General features: G+C 46.0%; 1 pseudogene; it reads left to right on the forward strand.

The window, feature by feature from the left end:
• The first annotated feature begins 230 nt into the window (after positions 1 to 230).
• Positions 231 to 857, forward strand: LOC145791676 (putative UDP-rhamnose:rhamnosyltransferase 1 pseudogene; annotated as a pseudogene).
• Positions 858 to 10,087: the final 9,230 nt, after the last annotated feature.

Here is a 10,087-nt window from a genome sequence, read left to right on the forward strand (position 1 = left end):
AGACTGCGTTAGATCGCCTTAAACAACCCTTCAAGCAATTCGTAGCGGAACAGTCACCGGACTGGATCCTCACCGACTTTGTCTATCACTGGATGGTTGATGCAGCTCAGGAATGCCATGTCCCCGCCATGATCTTCTCCCTCTTCACCGCCGCCTCTAAGGTGTTCTTCGGCTCACCGGAATAATTAGTCGGTGATGACCAGAAAAGAGTGAGGTCATCGTCGGAGGACATGACGTTACCGCCGTGTTGGGTTAGTTTCCAGTCATCAGTATCATATCGTCACTACGAAGCAATTGATACTTTTGCTGGGATCTACGAAGGAAATGCCTCCGGTATTATAGATGTTGTACGACTCGCTAAATCACTTCAAGCGTGTCGAGCCATGGTGATTCGTAGTTGCAGAGAGCTCGAAGGTGAGTTCATCGATTTGTATGTGAAAATTATTGGTAAACTTGTGATTCTGACAGGGTTACTTCTGCCTGAAAAACCCAATAAAACACGAATCGTCACCGCTGACGACTGCGTGTCGAGTAAGATCTTTGAATGTCTCGATGAGCAGAAACCCAAGTCAGTGGTGTTCGCTCGGTTTGGAAGCGAGTGTAAACTCACCAGAGACCAGACTTACGAGATAGCTTCCGGGCTAGAGTCATTAGAATTGCCATTTTTGTGGGCTCTAAGAAAACCTAGTTGGGCTTCCGACGATCTCGACGCTCTCTCGCAGGAATTCAATTACAGGATCTCTGGCAGAGGCAAAGTCTGCATTGGATGGGCACCGCAGATCGAGATTTTGGGTCACCAATTGATCGAAGGCTCGTTGTTTCACGCCGAATGGGGTTCAGTGATCGAAACATTGTAATTTGGCCATTGTATGATTGTTTTGCCATTGATCATCAATCAGCCGTTGAATGCGAGGTTGTGGGTGGAGAAAGGCTTGGCAATTGAAGTGGAGAGAGGTAATGATGGGTGTAGACACCCCATTTTTGACCGTCCTCAAGACTTGGACGTCATCGTTTGAACATTCGATGATCATCCATGCTCGTGTTCGTTTTGAGTTCCTGAAGGTCTTGGCTGTGCGCCTTGCCTTGGAGCCTCTCAACTTGTCTGTTTTGTGCTTGGTTGTGGACCAAGAGCTTGTGGCTTTGTTTCTGAGGGAAGAGGGTGGTCTGTTGGCCATTCTTACAACCTACCGACCAGGCCCCATGCCCATCGGCTGTGCCCACTTTCCATCAGCCATCAGTGGTGGCCGATCGGCATCACTGATGGCCGGTCGGCACCTTTAATGGCCGGTCGGCCATGTTTTTTGGTCGAGACCCTTTTTCTTGCTTTTGTAGATATTTTGTTGCTAGCTGTGCCAGCTAGTGAGCACATAATGCATCTTCCATACATGGAGGGATTGCACCAAGCCTCTAGCTTGTCCAACAAGCTTGAGACTTGGATTTCTATAGGAGGGGAGGCTCCCCTCCCCTTCCAGAGGTTCAAAAAATTTGGATTACGGTTAGCATATCCCTCTCTCTCTCTCTCTATATTTTTCCATCTCTCTCTATATTTGCACTATATTTGAACCAAAAGTGTCTTTTCTTCACACTTTTGCACACAAACACCTACTCAAACACCTTCACTCTTGAGCTGAGGTTCTTGGAGGTTGCATTTGAGTGATTTTGGCTTGGTTTTGCCTCAGAGGTTGCTAGCTTGCTGTTGTTCTTCAAGGGTCTTCAAGGGTAAGCATATACCCCTTTTAAGCTCTCTTTTGATTAATAGCTTAACCACCTTTGCATGCTACTTTAAGGCTGGTTTTAGCCTCTTTTAAACTCTATTTTTAAGGCTTTGAAATGTGGGTGTGAGTCTTGTTTGGTTAGGGGATGTTTTCCCTCTTTTGTTCTATGGCTTGTAAAGCCTCTTGAGCCACCATTCTTGGTGTGACCTTTGTTTGACCATTCTACCACTGAAACTCAGAGGAATTTCAGTGGTAGAAAGTTGGTTTTGAGGCTCAAAATGAGAGGGGGTGGTCCCCTCTCTTTATATCTTGTCTGTATGCATAGAGGGCCTACCAAGTGAGCATGTATTTCTATCCTCTTACGACTTAGTTTGAGCATGTTTTTGTGAGTTTTTGGACCTGATATAACTCTGTTTTTGGCTGGTTTGGTTGTCTCTTGAATGCTTCATACACTTCTAGTGTAATTCTACTTGCTAGCCTAACATGCTCTATGCTTTGGACCATCATTCTAGCCTATTTTGACTACACTCCAGCATGCTTATTGCCATGATTTCACATGCTTTAGGTCTAATTTGGGTGGTCTTGATCATGTATGCTTTGTTTTGTATAGCCATAGTGTAAAGCCCCTCTACTAGCTTTGTGTTTTGGGTCCACCAGCATGCATTGCTTGGGCTATTTACATGATATAGTATCGTTTGATATATGATTTCAGAGCATGTTTCCATGTCATACCCTCGTGTATATCACCCTTTCAATGCTTTGGAGGGTTATGCTTTATGCCTTAATCATGAGCCAATTTGCATGCATGCTTGGCTAAGCTCTTGGGTTCCATTTCAGCATGTTCTTGGCCCTTAACTTGGCATGTTTAAGCTCTGTCCAGAGCTGGTTTGGTTAGTTGTGCTATGTAAAGCATGCCTCTTGTATGATGCTCTTAACTAGCCTTATGCTCTAGACCCTCTAACATGCCTTGTTTGTGTTCTTTGTGTGATTTGGCATCATTAAACACTTGATTTCAGAGCATATAGCATTGCCATATTCTCGTGTATGTCACTCTTGAATTGCATTTAAGAGTTGTGCCTTTATGCCTTGCTTGTGAGCCATGAGTTGAGTATGCATTCCTTACTTTTCGTGCCTAAGTTTTGTTGAGTTTTGGCCACTGTTTTGGCATGCATGACCTCTGTCCAGGGCTGGTTTGACCATTTGAGCATTGTAGTACATGCTTCATGTGTGATACACTTCACTTGCCTTGATGCCTTAACTCCTAAACTTGCCATGCATGCATTGTTTGCATGTTAAGAGTCTTATGCATACCACCTTAACATGTCAAGATTAGCATGCGATTTGCATAACATGTTGTTTGCATGTGCGTTGCATTGCATTGTGTTTGGATTAGATGTCGATCCAAACATGAGGAACGAGGGACGTTTCATACTCAAAGTGATGAAACGCGCCTCATTCCTTAGGTCACCGACACCCTTGATTGTGCATGATAGGATGGAGGCCTCTCAAGTCTTGTGTGTTACTTGTGCATTCATCAACATTGTGTAAGCTTGACTTTTTGGTCAGCTTGCATTGAGATGCGTGATTGGTGGCTCGAGAGTCAAGCACTACACTTCTTTGAGCTTGAGACATGATAAGGAGTGTAGTTGCACACACATTTCTTTGCAAATACACTGCCATGCTTTGGTTTGTGCTCTGTTGCAGCAAGAGGAGAAATTGCAGGAAGCAGTGGCCGACCGGCCATCAAATCTACCGACCGGCCACCAAGGCTGCCGATCGGCTATCAGAAATGGCCGATGGCCATCAACTTTGGCCGATGGCCATCCTTCTTGGCCGACCATCCCTCAGCATGTTCCTAAGGTGGGTTAGAAGCATTCTGGAAGTTGGCATAATTTTCAGAAGTACAGAAGTGTGCAAATAGAGGCATCTTGAGACACGGAAGTGGATTTCCGAGCTAAGCTGACCGAGCATGCATTCCCCCTCGCTTCCTGAGGCCATTTGTTTAAATTTCTTAGCTAAACTAGGTCATTAGCTTAATTATTTTGTAATTAATTAGTTAAGTGTTTAATTAATTAATTTGGTTTGTATTTAATTAGCTTAGATTAGCTAGATGTTCAAATTAATTTGTGTTGTAATATTTAATTAGCTAAGTTAGTTAATTAATTGGTTTGTAAATAAGTAGCTTAGCATAGCTAGCTTAGCTTTCATTCGAACCCTCTGTCGAGAGGGCAAATGCTGTAATAAGTGTGCGTGTGTGTGTGAATGTCTTCTAACCCTACATCTTTCTTCCTTTTATTTACCCGCTTTCAGTGGTTAGATTAGGGCATATTTTAATTAGCATACCTTATGCTTTGTATGCGTGCATCATTCATTCGTATTGCATGCACTGGGCTCGGCGCATCATTCAAACTGCCTTGAATTTCAATACTTACTTAAATACGTGTTTCAAAGCATGTTATCAAGTGTTGCATTCATATGCCATTCTAGATAGCCAAGCCTATTTTAGTTGTATTTTTGCATGTGTTGCATTAGGCATCTTAACATAACTAGGATCATGCATGATTTCTAACTAGCTTCTGTTTTGGCTCGGAGTACACTATGAGTGTTTATGTTTTAGCATCCTTGCATGTGTGTAAGTGTTCCCATGATAGCATGCTTACCATGAGGCTATGTGCTGATGTGTTTAACTACATGAATGTCTGTGGATGAAGGCTTCATTGCTTGAATTGGAACAATTCATCAGAATGTGAGTTTTAAGCCCACTTGGAGTGGCAAATCATCATGTTTTAAGCCCACTTGAGGATGACAAATCCACGTTTTAGCCTACTTGCGAGTAGCATCTTCAAACCATTTTCAAAAAACAAACATGAGATGTTTTGTTCCAACTCGAGTGATTTAGTCTATACTTGTATGCTATGCACATCACATGGCAAGTTAGCTAAATAACCAGAATAAGAACACATGTGTTTTCAAAAACAACATATCATGTTAGTAGAGGCCGATCTTTGATCGAGCGATTGGGGGTGCTCATTTCATTACCTTCCCCCCTCGTACCCAAGTTCCCAAGCTGAGGAAACTTTGGTGATGATGGACACGTGACCTTAGGCACGAGTCAGGATGTCCTAAATTTCCCAAAATGAAATATTTAGGTGGCGACTCTGTAATCTCGCAAAGCAGTCCATGTTTGGCACTTCTTGATTAAAATCGATTTTCTAAAACGGTTTTCCGTATTTGGTCTCTTTGGTGATTTATCAGCCTTACATTGCACTTTGTGAGACTAGATACAGAACCGTGACAAGAGTCCGAACTGTAGTAGCTAGAACTACAATTCGCGTCCTCTCGAAAAGGGGGCGCGCGGAGTGAGTTCGGGCGGTCTACAGTTTCTGGCGACTCTGCTGGGGATTTAGAGAACTTGACTCGAACATCATGATATGTTGTTTTATTTACACTTATGTGTTTCTTTGCATTGGATTTGCATTGGTGCGCCTAAGTCACAGTGTTTGCCATCTGCTATTCCTGAACGGTTTGCTGGAGGCTTGCTTGGAAAAGCGTGCCATAAAGCTGACCGATTACGGGCTCTACCACGATGGGAACACAAACCTCAGTTTTTACCGAGGCACCCTTTTTGACCATTTGACCTAGTGCATATCGGAAACTACAGTGACCATTCCAAACTAGGACAGGTTGCTTACTCGATTGTAGGTTGTTTGAAATTACTGCGTGCGTAGTGAAACCCTAGTTCCTGACGAAACTAGGATAGGGAAACCCTACCCCTCCATAGGGGAGTTTTGGCTCTTACTTGCTTGCTATGTGCTGTCAGAGTGTGTCTCTACAGGTTGTATGTATCAGTTGCAAGTTCGGGTATTAGTCTGTGGACGTCAGTATTTGGGGTTATCAGATTTGGGGCAGTGATTTGGGAACAGTGATCAGTATTGAGAACAGTGTGTTCAGCTTACAATGTCGACTGTGCGTTGTCTTAATTTAAGCCAAGTGCTGTCCGTTTTTTTGCTTATTATTTCCTTATTATGCTTTATTTATCTTTTTGCAAGGTAGTTTAGCATCATTGCTTCTGACTAGGCAGATATTCCCCAAGCACTCGGGATCAGAGGTCGAAGGCTTCATCGATCCGAGGATCTGGTTGACGGACAAGCAGTGTTCTTTTCATTACCCCCGGTTACTAGACGGAGGTCAGTTAGGCGTAGTTCATCAGTACAGCGGTTACCAGATCAACGGTCTTTATCCACCCCACCAGTGTGTGGTCAGGCTGAGGTTTCCGTTTCTACCGCAGAGAGAGATATACCTGTTGTTCAGTCAGATCAGCACCTTATGGCCAGTATGAAAGACATGATGCATCAGCTCCAAGAGACTATGCAAGCCATGTAGCGGGATGCTGTCCGCCAGGCAGAGTTTGCCGTGCGTCAGGCAGAGGTTGTGGCTCAACAGACAGAGCTGATTGCCAGGCTTCAACAACAGCAACAACCACAACAAGCCGGAGCATCTGCTTCGCACCCACCTCCAGCTAGAGTTCCAACATTCGGGGAAACTGCAAATGTCCAGGAGAATACGGATGCCCCAACGGGGCCAGTTCCACCCCCAATCCTACCTCAGCTATCCAAAGCACCGGCTAATCCAGTGGATACACCGTTTGAATTTGAGGTGGATTCAACAATGTTGAAAGTGAGCAAGTTAGAAAAGCTGCTCAAGAAAGCTCAAGGCGTTAATTCCATTCCGGACATAGAGGATGGATACACCGATTCGGCGGTGACTTTGCTGGACCGGTTCAAGATGCCGCATATAGACTGTTTTGATGGTTCTGGGGATCTTATGGTACACATGCGGTTGTTCTTAGATATCCTAAGGCCAATGGGCCTCTCCAGATTGCAAAAGCTTTCCCTCTTCGGCCGGACCTTGTCGGGTGTCGCGGCCATCTGATATGCGAAGTAGATTCTATCAAGAGAAGCTGGGAGGAGATGGCTGAGGCCTTTATAGCTCAATACTCCTACAACATGCAGATCAAGATCACAACTCGTGATCTCGAGACAACTAGACAGGAGCCGAAAAAGGGCTTCTCTGACTTTGTAACCCGTTGAAGGGCCAAAGCTTCTATGATGACCACTAGGCCGGTTGAGAAGGATCAGATATGGATGGTTGTGCAACCTCCAACCCAAACTGATGCAAAAAATGATCATCTTACCCTTTCCCACCTTTGCGGATTTACACGAGATTAGGATACAGATTGAGGACGCTATAAACCAGGGTTTGATTGACCACGAGAGAGAGCAGCCCAAGAGGGCATTTATCTGTAGTTCGAATGCAGGCATGAGTAATGCTGCAGCTGCCAGAACTTCCGATGTGGGCATGGTCACCACCACCGCACCAAAAACAGCCACCGCATTCACCGGTGTGTACGGTACCAGCTCACAAACAGCCAGATATCCACCCCGAGGCCAAAGGACCTTTACTTCATTGTACATGCCCCTTTCCAAAGCCTTGGGGGTTCTCATTAGAAAAGGGCATTTGAAGCCCCTAAAGCCGCGGCCATTACCAGACAAACTTCTTGCTTCCCATAACCCGACCAAATACTGTGCCTTTCACCAACAGCATGGTCACGACACCGACCAGTGCTATAGACTGCGTCATGAGATCCAGGATCTTATTGATAACAAGGTGATTGCGCCTCTAGAGAAGCCGAATGTCACCACCAACCCACTCCCACCACATAACCAAGCTCCACCACCCAAACAAATCAACCTAATCCAAACCATGGCCATTCTATATGACCCAAGCATATATATCATACCCTCCCACCTACCCAAGCCTGAGGTATTCATCCCAGACAGCACGGACTTGTGCATGTTGAACATCTTCCAAACCCAACCAGAACTGGTGGTGGTGACTGTTGAAGACAGAACCGGGATAACTTTAGAGGTAGATGTGAATGTTGATTCAGAGCCTGAGGGGTCTACGAGCTTTACGTACAATCTGAGTGGTTACATCACATCAATAGACCAGGCTAAGCTGAGGGTAGAGTTGCCGGTTGGGGCAGAGATCAGTGTGGTTCGGGAAGATGGACCGAGTCAGGGGCTAGATGACTTAGCAAAGCTGGAGGAGGACATTGCAAATCTGCAGTTCTTTGAAGAACAGGACTCAGGGGATGTGAACATCAACTGGTTCGACTTGGATGGATCGGCATGGAATATAGGGTGGCTCAGTGACCAGCTAGATGTTGTTAAAGAATCTTAGCCAGAACAGGGATTGTCAGGAATGAGAACATCAGCAGTGGCTGGAATGACCGAGGAACAGGGAGCATCGCTGGAGAGCACCGGTGCAAAGAATTTTGCTCGGGATTAGAGCAGTTTGAGTACAGTAGACACTGAACGGGAGGTTGCACTGAAGCAGCTTGAGCAGGAAAAGATCGAGGATCTTGAGAGGGTTAAGAAGGCCAAGGCCCCTGCGGGGACAGAATATGCTGTGAGCACAGAAATAGTTGCAACGGAACCAGACAGCTGTCTATCGGTTGTCGACGGGATGTGGTGGGAAGACGACGACTTACATCTTGCCCACACTGACGAAGATTAGGGGCAGAACCAACCAGATGACACCTGGTACGTTGAGGAGATTGACCATATGACTAGGAGTGGGCAGTATTTCAAGCTCCCACACTTAGACCAGCCGGAGGCATTCGAGAAGGACAAAGAAGCGGTGAGGCAGAAGGAAAAACTGCTGGAGGAGGAGGCTGTACTGAAGCAGCTTAAGAAAATCCAAGCAGACATCTCCATCTGGGGACTGCTTATGGCCTTGAGGGTTCACAAACAAGCTGTCATTTCTGCCATGGACAAGGCGAAACTTTTAACTGATACCACACCTGAATAGTTGGTAGGGCTGGTTTTCCTGGGAGGAGTTTCCCCGACCTTGACCTTTATCAACAGAGAACTACCGCCCGAGGGCTCAGATCATAACAAACCACTCTACATCTCTGTGGAGTGTAGAGAGAAGTGGATACTGGTCGTTTTGGTTGACACGGGGTCCGCAATCAATGTATGTCCGTCGAGAACGGCGTATGCTATCGGGTTGAAGCCCACGGATTTCGTGCCTACTGCCCAAGTAATACGGGTTTATGATAATACCAGCTGAGAGGTGATGGGGACCGTACGGATTAATACTCAGGTTGGTTCGGGGCAACAGGACATTGAGTTTCATGTCTTGGATGTTCCCGCAACCTTCAATCTACTTCTTGGGCGGCCGTGGCTGCACTAAGTGAAAGTCGTTTCTTCCACCTTACACCAAATGCTGAAGTACCCCCACGGGAAGGGGGTGGCAATTGTTTTTAGGAATTCTTCAATACATCCGCCGCTAGAGGTTTCTACACCAGTTCTGGAGATTGAGCATGGCGCAGAAGATGTATTTTTGTCAGGGTTCACCCTAGCTGAGGCTGGGTTATACAGGATATGCTAGCTGTTGATGAGGGGCTATACATCAGTGCACAATCTATCTACCTTACGAACAAGCTTCAGCACATGCCCAGAATGGGATTAGGGTGAAGTGGCCGGAAGGGCATTGTAGCATCAGCTGAAGTGCCGCACAACCCATATACCTTTGGACTAGGTTATCTGCTTATCAAAGAGGATTGGGCGAGGAAAGGAAGAGAGATGGCCGGAAGAGCTAGGGCAAAACAAGCCGGGAAGCATTACGAGTTGATGCACAGACCTATCTAGGGGACGCTGAACAGACGCTTTGTCCGGAAGGGGGAAGACATCCCGTTCTGCGGCTTTCCGGAGCCATGGCTAAATGCAGAGAGGCGGCGCTTGCCGGGATTTGAGATTTTCTTTGACTTGCAATTATCCGGGGATGAAGTTGCCGAAGAGCAGACAGACCCACCAGCTGAGGCTGAGCAGTGCAAGGAGGAGGATTCTGAGAGCACAGAAATTGAGATGAGGGTAACGCTCGCTTGTCTCCTCTCAGATCCTCAGATCATACCGGAGTGCTTGGGAGATAACTTCTCAGTTTCCATGATCGGGGATGAAGCGGCTGTGGGCTCATCTTCAAGCATTCTCGATGCATCCATCGTACCCTCCCTCGTTTGGCAATACGAGGAGGGCTTTTTATCGAGCTGTTTCGGGTCAGGTAGTGAGCTGAAATCTGATTCCACTGAGTTTGTAGAGTCAGAATCAGATTCCAGCTCTTCTGAGTCTGAGTCCAGTATTCTTGGGGGTGTTAACCCAGATGCCACTGTCCTGTCCAGGTCGTCTTTTTCTTTTTTCTTTGAGTCTGTTATAACAGAGGAATCAAGCGGACTGAATGTTATTAATGAGAATGGTACGACTGTGGCTTCCGAGTACTTTTATGTGCCTTTAATTTATTGCATTAATCAA

This window comes from Camellia sinensis, chromosome 5 (genome assembly GCF_055761805.1).
Source record: "Camellia sinensis isolate YWXY chromosome 5, ASM5576180v1, whole genome shotgun sequence".
In the NCBI taxonomy this organism is placed as follows: domain Eukaryota; kingdom Viridiplantae; phylum Streptophyta; class Magnoliopsida; order Ericales; family Theaceae; genus Camellia; species Camellia sinensis.